At 45.3% G+C, this 10,913-nt stretch overlaps 2 non-coding genes and 1 pseudogene across 2 annotated transcripts; all 3 read left to right on the top strand.

Annotated features, from left to right (window-relative positions):
- Window positions 1–4,249: 4,249 nt before the first annotated feature.
- On the top strand, window positions 4,250–6,170 carry LOC148165304 (small subunit ribosomal RNA). Its single transcript, XR_015771592.1, has one exon. It is a non-coding gene; the product is annotated as a small subunit ribosomal RNA (ribosomal RNA).
- Window positions 6,171–7,786: 1,616 nt separating this feature from the next.
- LOC148165303 (5.8S ribosomal RNA) lies at window positions 7,787–7,943 on the top strand. The gene has a single exon (XR_015771591.1). It is a non-coding gene; the product is annotated as a 5.8S ribosomal RNA (ribosomal RNA).
- Window positions 7,944–8,601: 658 nt separating this feature from the next.
- Window positions 8,602–10,913, top strand: part of LOC148165302 (large subunit ribosomal RNA) — a 5,923-nt pseudogene continuing 3,611 nt past the window's right edge.

Genomic DNA, 10,913 nt, shown 5'->3' with positions numbered 1-10,913 from the left:
TAGCGCGAAAAGGACACATTCAGTGGGAACTGTAGCGGTAGGGACCCGTAAAAAAAGTAAAAAAAATAATAAAATATTTTATTTTTTGCTTTTTACCTTCCGTATACACAATTTTTTTTTTTTTTTTTTTTTTTTTTTTAAGTCCAAATTGGGAACTGTAGCGGTCAACAGAAAAAAAAACTTTTTCCATCAACCACATACAATTCCCATTTTTAATATAATATTATTATTTATATTAATATTATAATTATTCATAATATATTACTGAACATTTGCTTCTCCTCAGTTTCGTTCTTTGGTTTCCAATATCATTCACTCGATCATATTTAATTCAAGCTTGTTATCGGAGGAGAAACAAGTCTTTCACAATTTTCACCAGTTCTGCTTACCATGTGACGGATCTTTTGTTTTTCAACGGGCGGAACAATAATCGAGATTTTTACTGCTTGGTGTTTCGGGCTTTGTGTTTTATTTTATAGATCCGTCACATTATTCAAGTAAATTATTCAATTCAATTTGTCGTCTGCATTAGAGTCAAGATTATTAATTTCATCTCATTTGCAGACGACTTTGGATAAGAGCACTGGGTGGTCACGTTTTTTAACTAGCGGTGAATTAGCTAATTCGTTCGCAAAATGCACGTTACAGGCGGACTAATTCACATTTCGCTATTCATCGAGAAATTTTTATTCACAGCGGTATATTGTCTTTCTAGAGACTTACCACTTTTTATTTCATCGATGTATTTTTATTTTTAATTTAGCATAATATCATTAAACGGGGTCGCGATGTACGAGAGGTAACAGATCGTACGGACGCGCACATTTGATTTCATGTCAATCCATTCATCGTGCGTACTTGTCCGTCATCGCTGCCACTTACCATCACTACTCCCTATATATGCCACCGCGGCAGCGATCAGCTCTGAATCGCTCGATGCGTGAAACGATCGAAATCCCATAGTGCGCCGGCCGCTCGCTATGGGCGAGGGGTAGAGTAAAACGGTCTGATCGCTCGGTGCAAAAGTCCGTTTGGGTACTTAGAGACGGAATTTTAAAATTCTGATTTCGCAGATCAATTTCAAGGATTATTAGGACTCGAATGCTGTCGACCATGTTTTGTAAAAAAAGTTTTTTACGTTTTTACGGCAATTTGACTGAACGCTACAGTTTCGAAAAAAAGTCGGAACTGTGGCGTTCGATCGAAATTTTTCCAAGTCCGAAGTCGAAACTGTAGCGGTCGACCAAAATTTTTCTAAGTCCGATTCGAAACTGAGGCGTTCGACCGAAATTTTTCCAAGTCCAATTCGAAACTGTAGCGTTCGAACAAAATTTTTCTAAGTCCGAAGTCGAAACTGTAGCGTTCGGCGCTCATTCGTCTAAGTCCGAACTCGGAAGTGTAGCGGTTGACAAATTTACATTGACCAAAAGTCCGAGAAAAATCGAAATTAAATCCAAACGAACAAATGTTTGGGTCGAACTAGCATCGATAGAAGGTAGATTTTATAATTTCAAGCTCCTAATTAAACGGGATCTAAAACCCTCTGGAAACTGAGGCGTTCGAAATTTTGATGAAAATTTTTCTAAGTCCGAAATAGGAACTGTGGCGGTCGAGCGAAATTTTTCTAAGTCCGTAGTCGAAACTGAGGTGTTCGAATTTTTGATAAAAATTTTTCTAAGTCTCATGTTGGAACTGTGGCGGTCGAGCGAAATTTTTCCAAGTCCGAAGTCGAAACTGTAGCGTTCGAACGAAATTTTTCTAAGTCCGAAGTCGAAACTGTAGCGTTCGGCGCTCATTCGTCTAAGTCCGAAGTCGGAAGTGTAGCGGTTGACAAATTTACATTGACCAAAAGTACGAGAAAAATCGAAATTAAATGCAAACGAACAAATGTTTGGGTCGAACTAACATCGATAGAAGGTAGATTTTATAATTTCAAGCTTCTAATTAAACGGGATCTAAAACCCTCTGGAAACTGAGGCGTTCGAAATTTTGATGAAAATTTTTCTAAGTCCGAAATAGGAACTGTGGCGGTCGAGCGAAATTTTTCTAAGTCCGTAGTCGAAACTGAGGTGTTCGAATTTTTGATAAAAATTTTTCTAAGTCTCATGTTGGAACTGTGGCGGTCGAGCGAAATTTTTCCAAGTCCGAAGTCGAAACTGTAGCGTTCGAACGAAATTTTTCTAAGTCCGAAGTCGAAACTGTAGCGGTCGACCAAAATTTTTCTAAGTCCGATTCGAAACTGAGGCGTTCGACCGAAATTTTTCTAAGTCCAATTCGAAACTGTGGCGGTCGAGCGAAATTTTTCTAAGTCCGAAGTCGAAACTGTAGCGTTCGGCGCTCATTCGTCTAAGTCCGAAGTCGGAAGTGTAGCGGTTGATAAATTTACATTGACCAAAAGTCCCAGAAAAATCGAAATTAAATGCAAACGAACAAAAGTTACGGTCGAACTAACACCAAACAAGGGTGGCTGTGATAATTTCAAACCCCTAACTAAACGGGATCTAAAACCCTCTGGAAACTGAGGCGTTCGAAATTTTGATGAAAATTATTCTAAGTCCGAAGTCGGAACTGAGGTGTTCGGTCGAAATGCCGTAAAAACGTAAAAAATATTTTTTTCAAAACACCGTTAACGGCATTCGAGTCCTAATGACCCTTGAAATTGATCTGCGAAATCAGAATTTTAAAATTCCGTCTCTAAGTACCCAAACGGACTTTTGCACCGAGCGATCAGACCGATTTACCCGACCCCTCGCCCATAGCGAGCGGCCGGCGCGCTATGGGATTTCGACCGTTTCGCGCATCGAGTGATTCAGAGCTGAACGCTGCCGCGCTGGCATATATAGGGATAGTAGTGGTGGTATGTAGCAGCGGACAAAAGCGTACGATCGAAATGTGATTTTATGTGCGTCCGATTATCTTGTTACCTCTCGTACACCGCGACTTACCCGTAGTTGGGACGATGGCCGGAATGTGTACCCTGTGGACCCACCATCGTTTGAGGGATGACAAATCTTGCCATTGACCATGCACAGCGAGATTGCGGATGCGGCGAGCGTTTCTATGTTAGCGGTCCAAATGCAATCAAAGATTTTATGTGTTCGTGTCAGAACGACCAAAAATTAACAAATGCGTCAACTCACTAAAGTCCGAGCGAGAATTTTGAAATAAATAAAATTTCATAAACTCGTAACGTGTGAATATTTCTAAAGAGAAATCTCACAATAAACCGTCGCTTTCAATCTAGCGAAGAGTATGGAGAATGTTTGAACTTTTGCTTGTCGACGACGATATTTTTTCTTTACGATAAAATTTCAAGTCGATGTGCCCAAAAATCTCTAAATTTTGAACTGGGAAATTATTTCTTCGTCCGATGAATCGCATTGATCTCTGTTTTTGACGAAAAAAAGACGGATAAAATGCAGCATTCAATCAAGGATATAAAATAAAAGAAAAATTTTCCGTAAAAACTATATTACAATGGAGGATTATGTTTCTACTTTTCGTCCGATGAGTCGCAACAAAAATAAGTAATCCATCCGTCGTTGTTCGTTTAGTCGATCTGAATGCACTGTAAAAATTTATTAAAGTAAAATGTTACGTTTGCATTTCATGAATTTTGACAAACGTGTACCGAAATGTGTACAAATTATTTATTTCGACGACGACGACAACTTAGAACGGATGAATAAAATTAATTGTTGCAAGATTCAAACAAGGATGAAAAAGTCATAGAAAATTATTCCGTAACCATGATATTGGATTATTTTTTCTTCACTCTCTCCTCCGATGAGTCGCAACAAATAAAAATCCATAAATCAATTCATCCGTCGTTGTTCGTTTAGTCGATCTGAATGCACTGTAAAAATTTATTAAAGTAAAAATGTTACGTTGCATTTCATGAATTTTGACAAACGTGTACCCCGAAGTGTGTACAAATTATTTATTTCGACGACGACGACAACTTAGAACGGATGAATAAGAATAAAATTGTTGCAGGAGATTCAATCAAGGATGATGTGAAAAAAATGTCGAAAAATTTTCCATCCAGAAAGATCGCGTGGCGTTACGTCTCTTCTTACGAGGTTTTCGTTTCGCAGACACGCACACTTTCTTCAAAACAATAATAGGAAAGTGTTCAGTTTTTTATAAGAGCAGCAGGTGTCTTTCCGAAATTCTACGATTATTGTAGCTTATATGACTAGAAGGAAAGAAAGACTAAAACTCTCTTATTTTAAAACAAGAACGCAGTTCCCTGGTTGATCCTGCCAGTAGTCATATGCTTGTCTCAAAGATTAAGCCATGCATGTCTCAGTACAAGCCAAATTAAGGTGAAACCGCGAAAGGCTCATTAAATCAGTTATGGTTCCTTAGATCGTACCCACATTTACTTGGATAACTGTGGTAATTCTAGAGCTAATACATGCAAACAGAGCTCCAACCGGAAACGGAAGGAGCGCTTTTATTAGATCAAAACCAATCGGTGGCGGTCTCCGTCATCGTACAACTTGGTGACTCTGAATAACTTTACGCTGATCGCACGGTCTCGCACCGGCGACGCATCTTTCAAATGTCTGCCTTATCAACTGTCGATGGTAGGTTCTGCGCCTACCATGGTTGTAACGGGTAACGGGGAATCAGGGTTCGATTCCGGAGAGGGAGCCTGAGAAACGGCTACCACATCCAAGGAAGGCAGCAGGCGCGCAAATTACCCACTCCCGGCACGGGGAGGTAGTGACGAAAAATAACGATACGGGACTCATCCGAGGCCCCGTAATCGGAATGAGTACACTCTAAACCCTTTAACGAGGATCAATTGGAGGGCAAGTCTGGTGCCAGCAGCCGCGGTAATTCCAGCTCCAATAGCGTATATTAAAGTTGTTGCGGTTAAAAAGCTCGTAGTCGAATCTGTGTCCCGCGCCGCCGGTTCATCGTTCGCGGTGTCAACTGGCGTGCCGCGGGACGTCCTGCCGGTGGGCTTAGCTCGAGAGGGCGGCCCAACTCAATCCCGCCGCGGTGCTCTTCATTGAGTGTCGAGGTGGGCCGGCACGTTTACTTTGAACAAATTAGAGTGCTTAAAGCAGGCTAAAACTTCGCCTGAATACTGTGTGCATGGAATAATGGAATAGGACCTCGGTTCTATTTTGTTGGTTTTCGGAACCCCGAGGTAATGATTAATAGGAACGGATGGGGGCATTCGTATTGCGACGTTAGAGGTGAAATTCTTGGATCGTCGCAAGACGGACAGAAGCGAAAGCATTTGCCAAAAACGCTTTCATTGATCAAGAACGAAAGTTAGAGGTTCGAAGGCGATCAGATACCGCCCTAGTTCTAACCATAAACGATGCCAGCTAGCGATCCGCCGACGTTCTTCCGATGACTCGGCGGGCAGCTTCCGGGAAACCAAAGCTTTTGGGTTCCGGGGGAAGTATGGTTGCAAAGCTGAAACTTAAAGGAATTGACGGAAGGGCACCACCAGGAGTGGAGCCTGCGGCTTAATTTGACTCAACACGGGAAACCTCACCAGGCCCGGACACCGGAAGGATTGACAGATTGAGAGCTCTTTCTTGATTCGGTGGGTGGTGGTGCATGGCCGTTCTTAGTTGGTGGAGCGATTTGTCTGGTTAATTCCGATAACGAACGAGACTCTAGCCTGCTAAATAGGCGTATTTCGACATCCCAAAGGCCCGTCGATCCTGGGTTCGCCCGGTGGTCGTGCGCGGTTTTTACTGTCGGCGTACAAACAATTCTTCTTAGAGGGACAGGCGGCTTCTAGCCGCACGAGATTGAGCAATAACAGGTCTGTGATGCCCTTAGATGTTCTGGGCCGCACGCGCGCTACACTGAAGGAATCAGCGTGTCCTCCCTGACCGAGCGGTCCGGGTAACCCGCTGAACCTCCTTCGTGCTAGGGATTGGGGCTTGCAATTGTTCCCCATGAACGAGGAATTCCCAGTAAGCGTGAGTCATAAGCTCGCGTTGATTACGTCCCTGCCCTTTGTACACACCGCCCGTCGCTACTACCGATTGAATGATTTAGTGAGGTCTTCGGACCGGTACGCGATGGCGTTTCGACGTCGTCGATGTCGCTGGGAAGATGACCAAACTTGATCATTTAGAGGAAGTAAAAGTCGTAACAAGGTTTCCGTAGGTGAACCTGCGGAAGGATCATTAACGTGTCCTCGTACACACGAATTTTGACATATGTATAATTTATTATTATGCATTTTTATTTGATCGTGTCGATGTACACTTTATGTTTTTACAACACCGTCGTCGATGACATGGAGTCGACGGCACGATCTTTTGTCGTGCCGTTGCTTGTTTCTTTTTGAAACACCGTGTGTACGACGTTTTGAACTACGAATCGTACATATTCGGAAAAACAATAGCGTTACGCTGGCCCGCAGCGCCGGTCCTTGCGATCGAGTTTTTCACCTTTTTTGAACGAGAAAAACCGAATTCGCTCGGGCATACGGCTGTTTCTTCGGGTACCTAGATTTTTTGATTTTTTTTGTACTATCTCTCGATCTTTTCCAATGATGGAAAAAAGGAGGGACGCTTTCGGTTTTTCGACCGGATCGCGGAAAGTTGTGAACTCCACCGCGAAAGTCGAAAGACGTTAGAAGTCCTCTTTTTTCGGACACACGGAGAGGATGTAGCAGAGTAGTCGAGAAAGAAGAAAATCGCAGGTGTCGAATTAGGTTACGACTCCGTGGGTTTTAAATGATTTACGCCCGGCTACGGGACCGGCGAGAAACGCTCCCGATTTTACGATTCGCGTGAATGATGTTCGTCGTTAGACGCTTCAAAGAGTTTTTTGAAAGCGCCGTTAAACGAGCGATCACACACACATCACACCTTGCTTTTTTAATGTTTTTGGTAGATGTGGTAAAGTGATTTCGTTAGAAACGGTAAAATTCTCTTTACGGAGCGTACGACTGCACCATTTCAAAATTATATACACCGTCAATCGTCATTAAGTCACGATATAGAACGGTAAACTTGAGGATTTTATGTTAGACGCTCAGTCTGGCACGTCTATAGATTTTTTCGTCAAAATTCACGATCTGTCTTCGGTTTGGCGACGAAAAAATATAGAAAGAAAATTGAAACACGAACACAAAGACCGCCCGCGAAAATCTCTTTTCGCTTACGGCGGATACTAATTCGCTTTTTCATAACGAGTACGATGATGTAATGATGTGTTGATTCCGATCGATCAAAAACCGTCTCTTCGTCACACTTTTTAAAGTGCTTGACACACGCACACTAAATGAAAGACACAATAAAGGAAAACTACCGAAAATGTAGTTTATGAGAGAAAGCAGCATTATTTATTAAAATTATTGCTGAGAAAAAGGAAATTGGCAAATTCCTAATTAAAATCGTATCGAACATGTCCCATCTTCACACATACATGCTCGTACTTTGCGTGTAAAAGCGGAGACCGCGTGAAAAAGAAAAGTGCTTCTTTTTCGGTGCGCGGATACAAATTTGTGTTTGGGTTAATATTTTTTTTAATTTTTTCGTACGCGTAAAACTGAGACCGACGATCGCGTTCCCTTTCAGACGAGAAAGTACGGACGAAAGACAATTAAGAGCGAGAATCATAAATATCCATACCACAACACCGAAATTTTAGACGTGGCACGTTTCGGAACCACGAAGATCATTTTCGTTTCGGATGTACGCACGTACGCAAAAATTTTTGCAAGACGTGTATAGACAGCTGGACGATCGGCATGATCGGGGTTCTTGTGGAACGAGCGTTTAAATTTTAAAAAGATTACCCTGAACGGTGGATCACTTGGCTCGTGGGTCGATGAAGAACGCAGCTAATTGCGCGTCAACTTGTGAACTGCAGGACACATGAACATCGACATTTCGAACGCACATTGCGGTCCTCGGATATAATGTTCCCGGACCACTCCTGGCTGAGGGTCGTGTCAATTTCAAAGACTGCTCGGTTTTCGTTTTCGGACGAAAACGTCGGAGCGTGTTGGATGTGTTGCGACGCGTCGAATAGGTACTCATTAATGTACGTGATCGTCACTTACGTCACGATATAACGACGCACGCCTCGAACGTGTGCCGAGACGTTTACTCGAGCGTGTTTTTTCGTCAAAAAGGACGGGACGGGTATGCTTTGTATTTTTTTTTTACAAAGTCCGTCGGACGTCCACCTTGCGAATCATAAATACGAAAGTGTTTACGTCGGCACATGTTCTTGCGTGGTGTGTCGTAGAATCGTGTGTTTGTGTGCGTTTCTCGTGCAGCGAGTAAATTTGCGCGACATCTTAAGACGCGAAAGCGACCAACTACTACTTGTTGTAGTTGTTGGCTGGTCTTTCGGCGTAGCACGTCCTATTTCTTCAACATGTCGTCATTTAAAAAAAAAAATGGCGTTTTAAGGTTGAGAACGTTATAGACGGTCGTCGTGTCCGAGACGTGTAATGCAAATCGCGACAGACGTCAGATCGTAAGCGTTTCTGTAAACTTAGCCATTTTTTAAAAAGAAAAATGACGAACACGTATAGCAAGGAATGGGAGACGTGTCGTGATCGTCGAAATGACCGAATGAAAAATTTTTATTTTTCATATGCGACCTCAGAGCAGGTGAGACTACCCGCTGAATTTAAGCATATTACTAAGCGGAGGAAAAGAAACTAACTAGGATTCCCTCAGTAGCGGCGAGCGAACAGGGAGAAGCCCAGCACCGAATCCCGCGGCCGAAACCGGACGCCGGGAAATGTGGTGTTAGGGAGGATCCGTCATCCCGAGATCGTGCGGCGCGTCCAAGTCCATCTTGAACGGGGCCACAGCCCATAGAGGGTGCCAGGCCCGTAGCGACCGCTGCCGATAACGGGAGGATCTCTCCTCAGAGTCGGGTTGCTTGAGAGTGCAGCCCTAAGTGGGTGGTAAACTCCATCTAAGGCTAAATATGACCACGAGACCGATAGCGAACAAGTACCGTGAGGGAAAGTTGAAAAGAACTTTGAAGAGAGAGTTCAATAGTACGTGAAACCGTTCAGGGGTAAACCTGAGAAACCCGAAAGGTCGAAAGGGGAGATTCAGCGTGACTCGATGGCGGCGCTGGACGATCGTGTGACAGATGGCGTACGCGTCGTTTGCACCTTTCGTTTTGTCGATCTGCCGTCGAACGCGTGCACTTCTCCCCCTGTAGGACGTCGCGATCCGTTGAGTGCCGGTCTAAGGCCCGCGGTGGAGCTCGTTCGGACGGTTCGCCGTTCGCCGAATGAACCCGTGGTGTTTCCCGATCGGCTCGCTCGACGGTATACAGATGGCGCGGGGCCGCTACACAGTTAGCGTCCGACCTTCGGCAAGCGCGCCCGTCGTGATGGTGATCGGACCTGGTGCCGGTCCCGTCCCCGGGTGGCTGTTCGCTGAGGTGTTCTCGGACAGACCTCGTTGAAACGCCGATCTGCGACGCTATAGCTTTGGGTACTTTCAGGACCCGTCTTGAAACACGGACCAAGGAGTCTAGCATGTGCGCGAGTCATTGGGATTTAACTAAACCTAAAGGCGCAATGAAAGTGAAGGTCCGCCTTGCGCGGACCAAGGGAGGATGGGCGGTCGTTACGGCTGCCGCCCCGCACTCCCGGGGCGTCTCGTTCTCATTGCGAGAAGAGGCGCACCAAGAGCGTACACGCTGGGACCCGAAAGATGGTGAACTATGCCTGGTCAGGACGAAGTCAGGGGAAACCCTGATGGAGGTCCGTAGCGATTCTGACGTGCAAATCGATCGTCGGAACTGGGTATAGGGGCGAAAGACTAATCGAACCATCTAGTAGCTGGTTCCCTCCGAAGTTTCCCTCAGGATAGCTGGCGCTCATAGCATACGAGTTTCATCCGGTAAAGCGAATGATTAGAGGCATTGGGGTCGAAACGGCCTCAACCTATTCTCAAACTTTAAATGGGTGAGATCTCCGGCTTGCTCGAACTATTGAAGCCGCGAGACTCGAATCAGAGTGCCAAGTGGGCCATTTTTGGTAAGCAGAACTGGCGCTGTGGGATGAACCAAACGCCGAGTTAAAGCGCCTAAATCGACGCTTATGGGATACCATGAAAGGCGTTGGTAACTTAAGACATCAGGACGGTGGCCATGGAAGTCGGAATCCGCCAAGGAGTGTGTAACAACTCACCTGCCGAAGTTACTAGCCCTGAAAATGGATGGCGCTGAAGCGTCGTGCTTATACTCGGCCGTCAGAGGCATGTGCGGTCAGGTTATTAAATTAACCGGCCATGAAGCCCTGACGAGTAGGAGGGTCGCGGCGGTGAGCGCAGAAGGACTGGCCGTGAGGCCGTCTGGAGCCGCCGTCGGTGCAGATCTTGGTGGTAGTAGCAAATACTCCAGCGAGGCCCTGGAGGACTGACGTGGAGAAGGGTTTCGTGTGAACAGCCGTTGCACACGAGTCAGTCGATCCTAAGCCCTAGGCGAAAGCCGATGTTGATGTGGTGTAGATTTTTGTCGTTGGTCGCAATTCGCAATTGTTGACGGAAACGTACGGAATTGTGCACACACCCGATGGGCGAAAGGGAATCCGGTTCCTATTCCGGAACCCGGCAGCGGAACCGTTTATAATTCGGGCCCTCGAAAGAGAGTTCGTCGGGGCAACCCAAAAGGACCCGGAGACGCCGTCGGGAGATCCGGGAAGAGTTTTCTTTTCTGCATGAGCGTTCGAGTTCCATGGAATCCTCTAGCAGGGAGATATGGTTTGGAACGCGAAGAGCACCGCAGTTGCGGCGGTGTCCGGATCTTCCCCTCGGACCTTGAAAATCCGGGAGAGGGCCACGTGGAGGCGTCGCGCCGGTTCGTACCCATATCCGCAGCAGGTCTCCAAGGTAAAGAGCCTCTAGTCGATAGAATAATGTAGGTAAGGGAAGTCGGCAAAT

The sequence above is a fragment of the Gnatocerus cornutus genome, unplaced genomic scaffold, assembly GCF_029298725.1.
Source record: "Gnatocerus cornutus isolate USDA-ARS CGAHR unplaced genomic scaffold, icGnaCorn1.1 ctg00000394.1, whole genome shotgun sequence".
In the NCBI taxonomy this organism is placed as follows: Eukaryota; Metazoa; Arthropoda; class Insecta; order Coleoptera; family Tenebrionidae; genus Gnatocerus; species Gnatocerus cornutus.
This window is presented reverse-complemented; position numbering and strand designations above follow the sequence as displayed.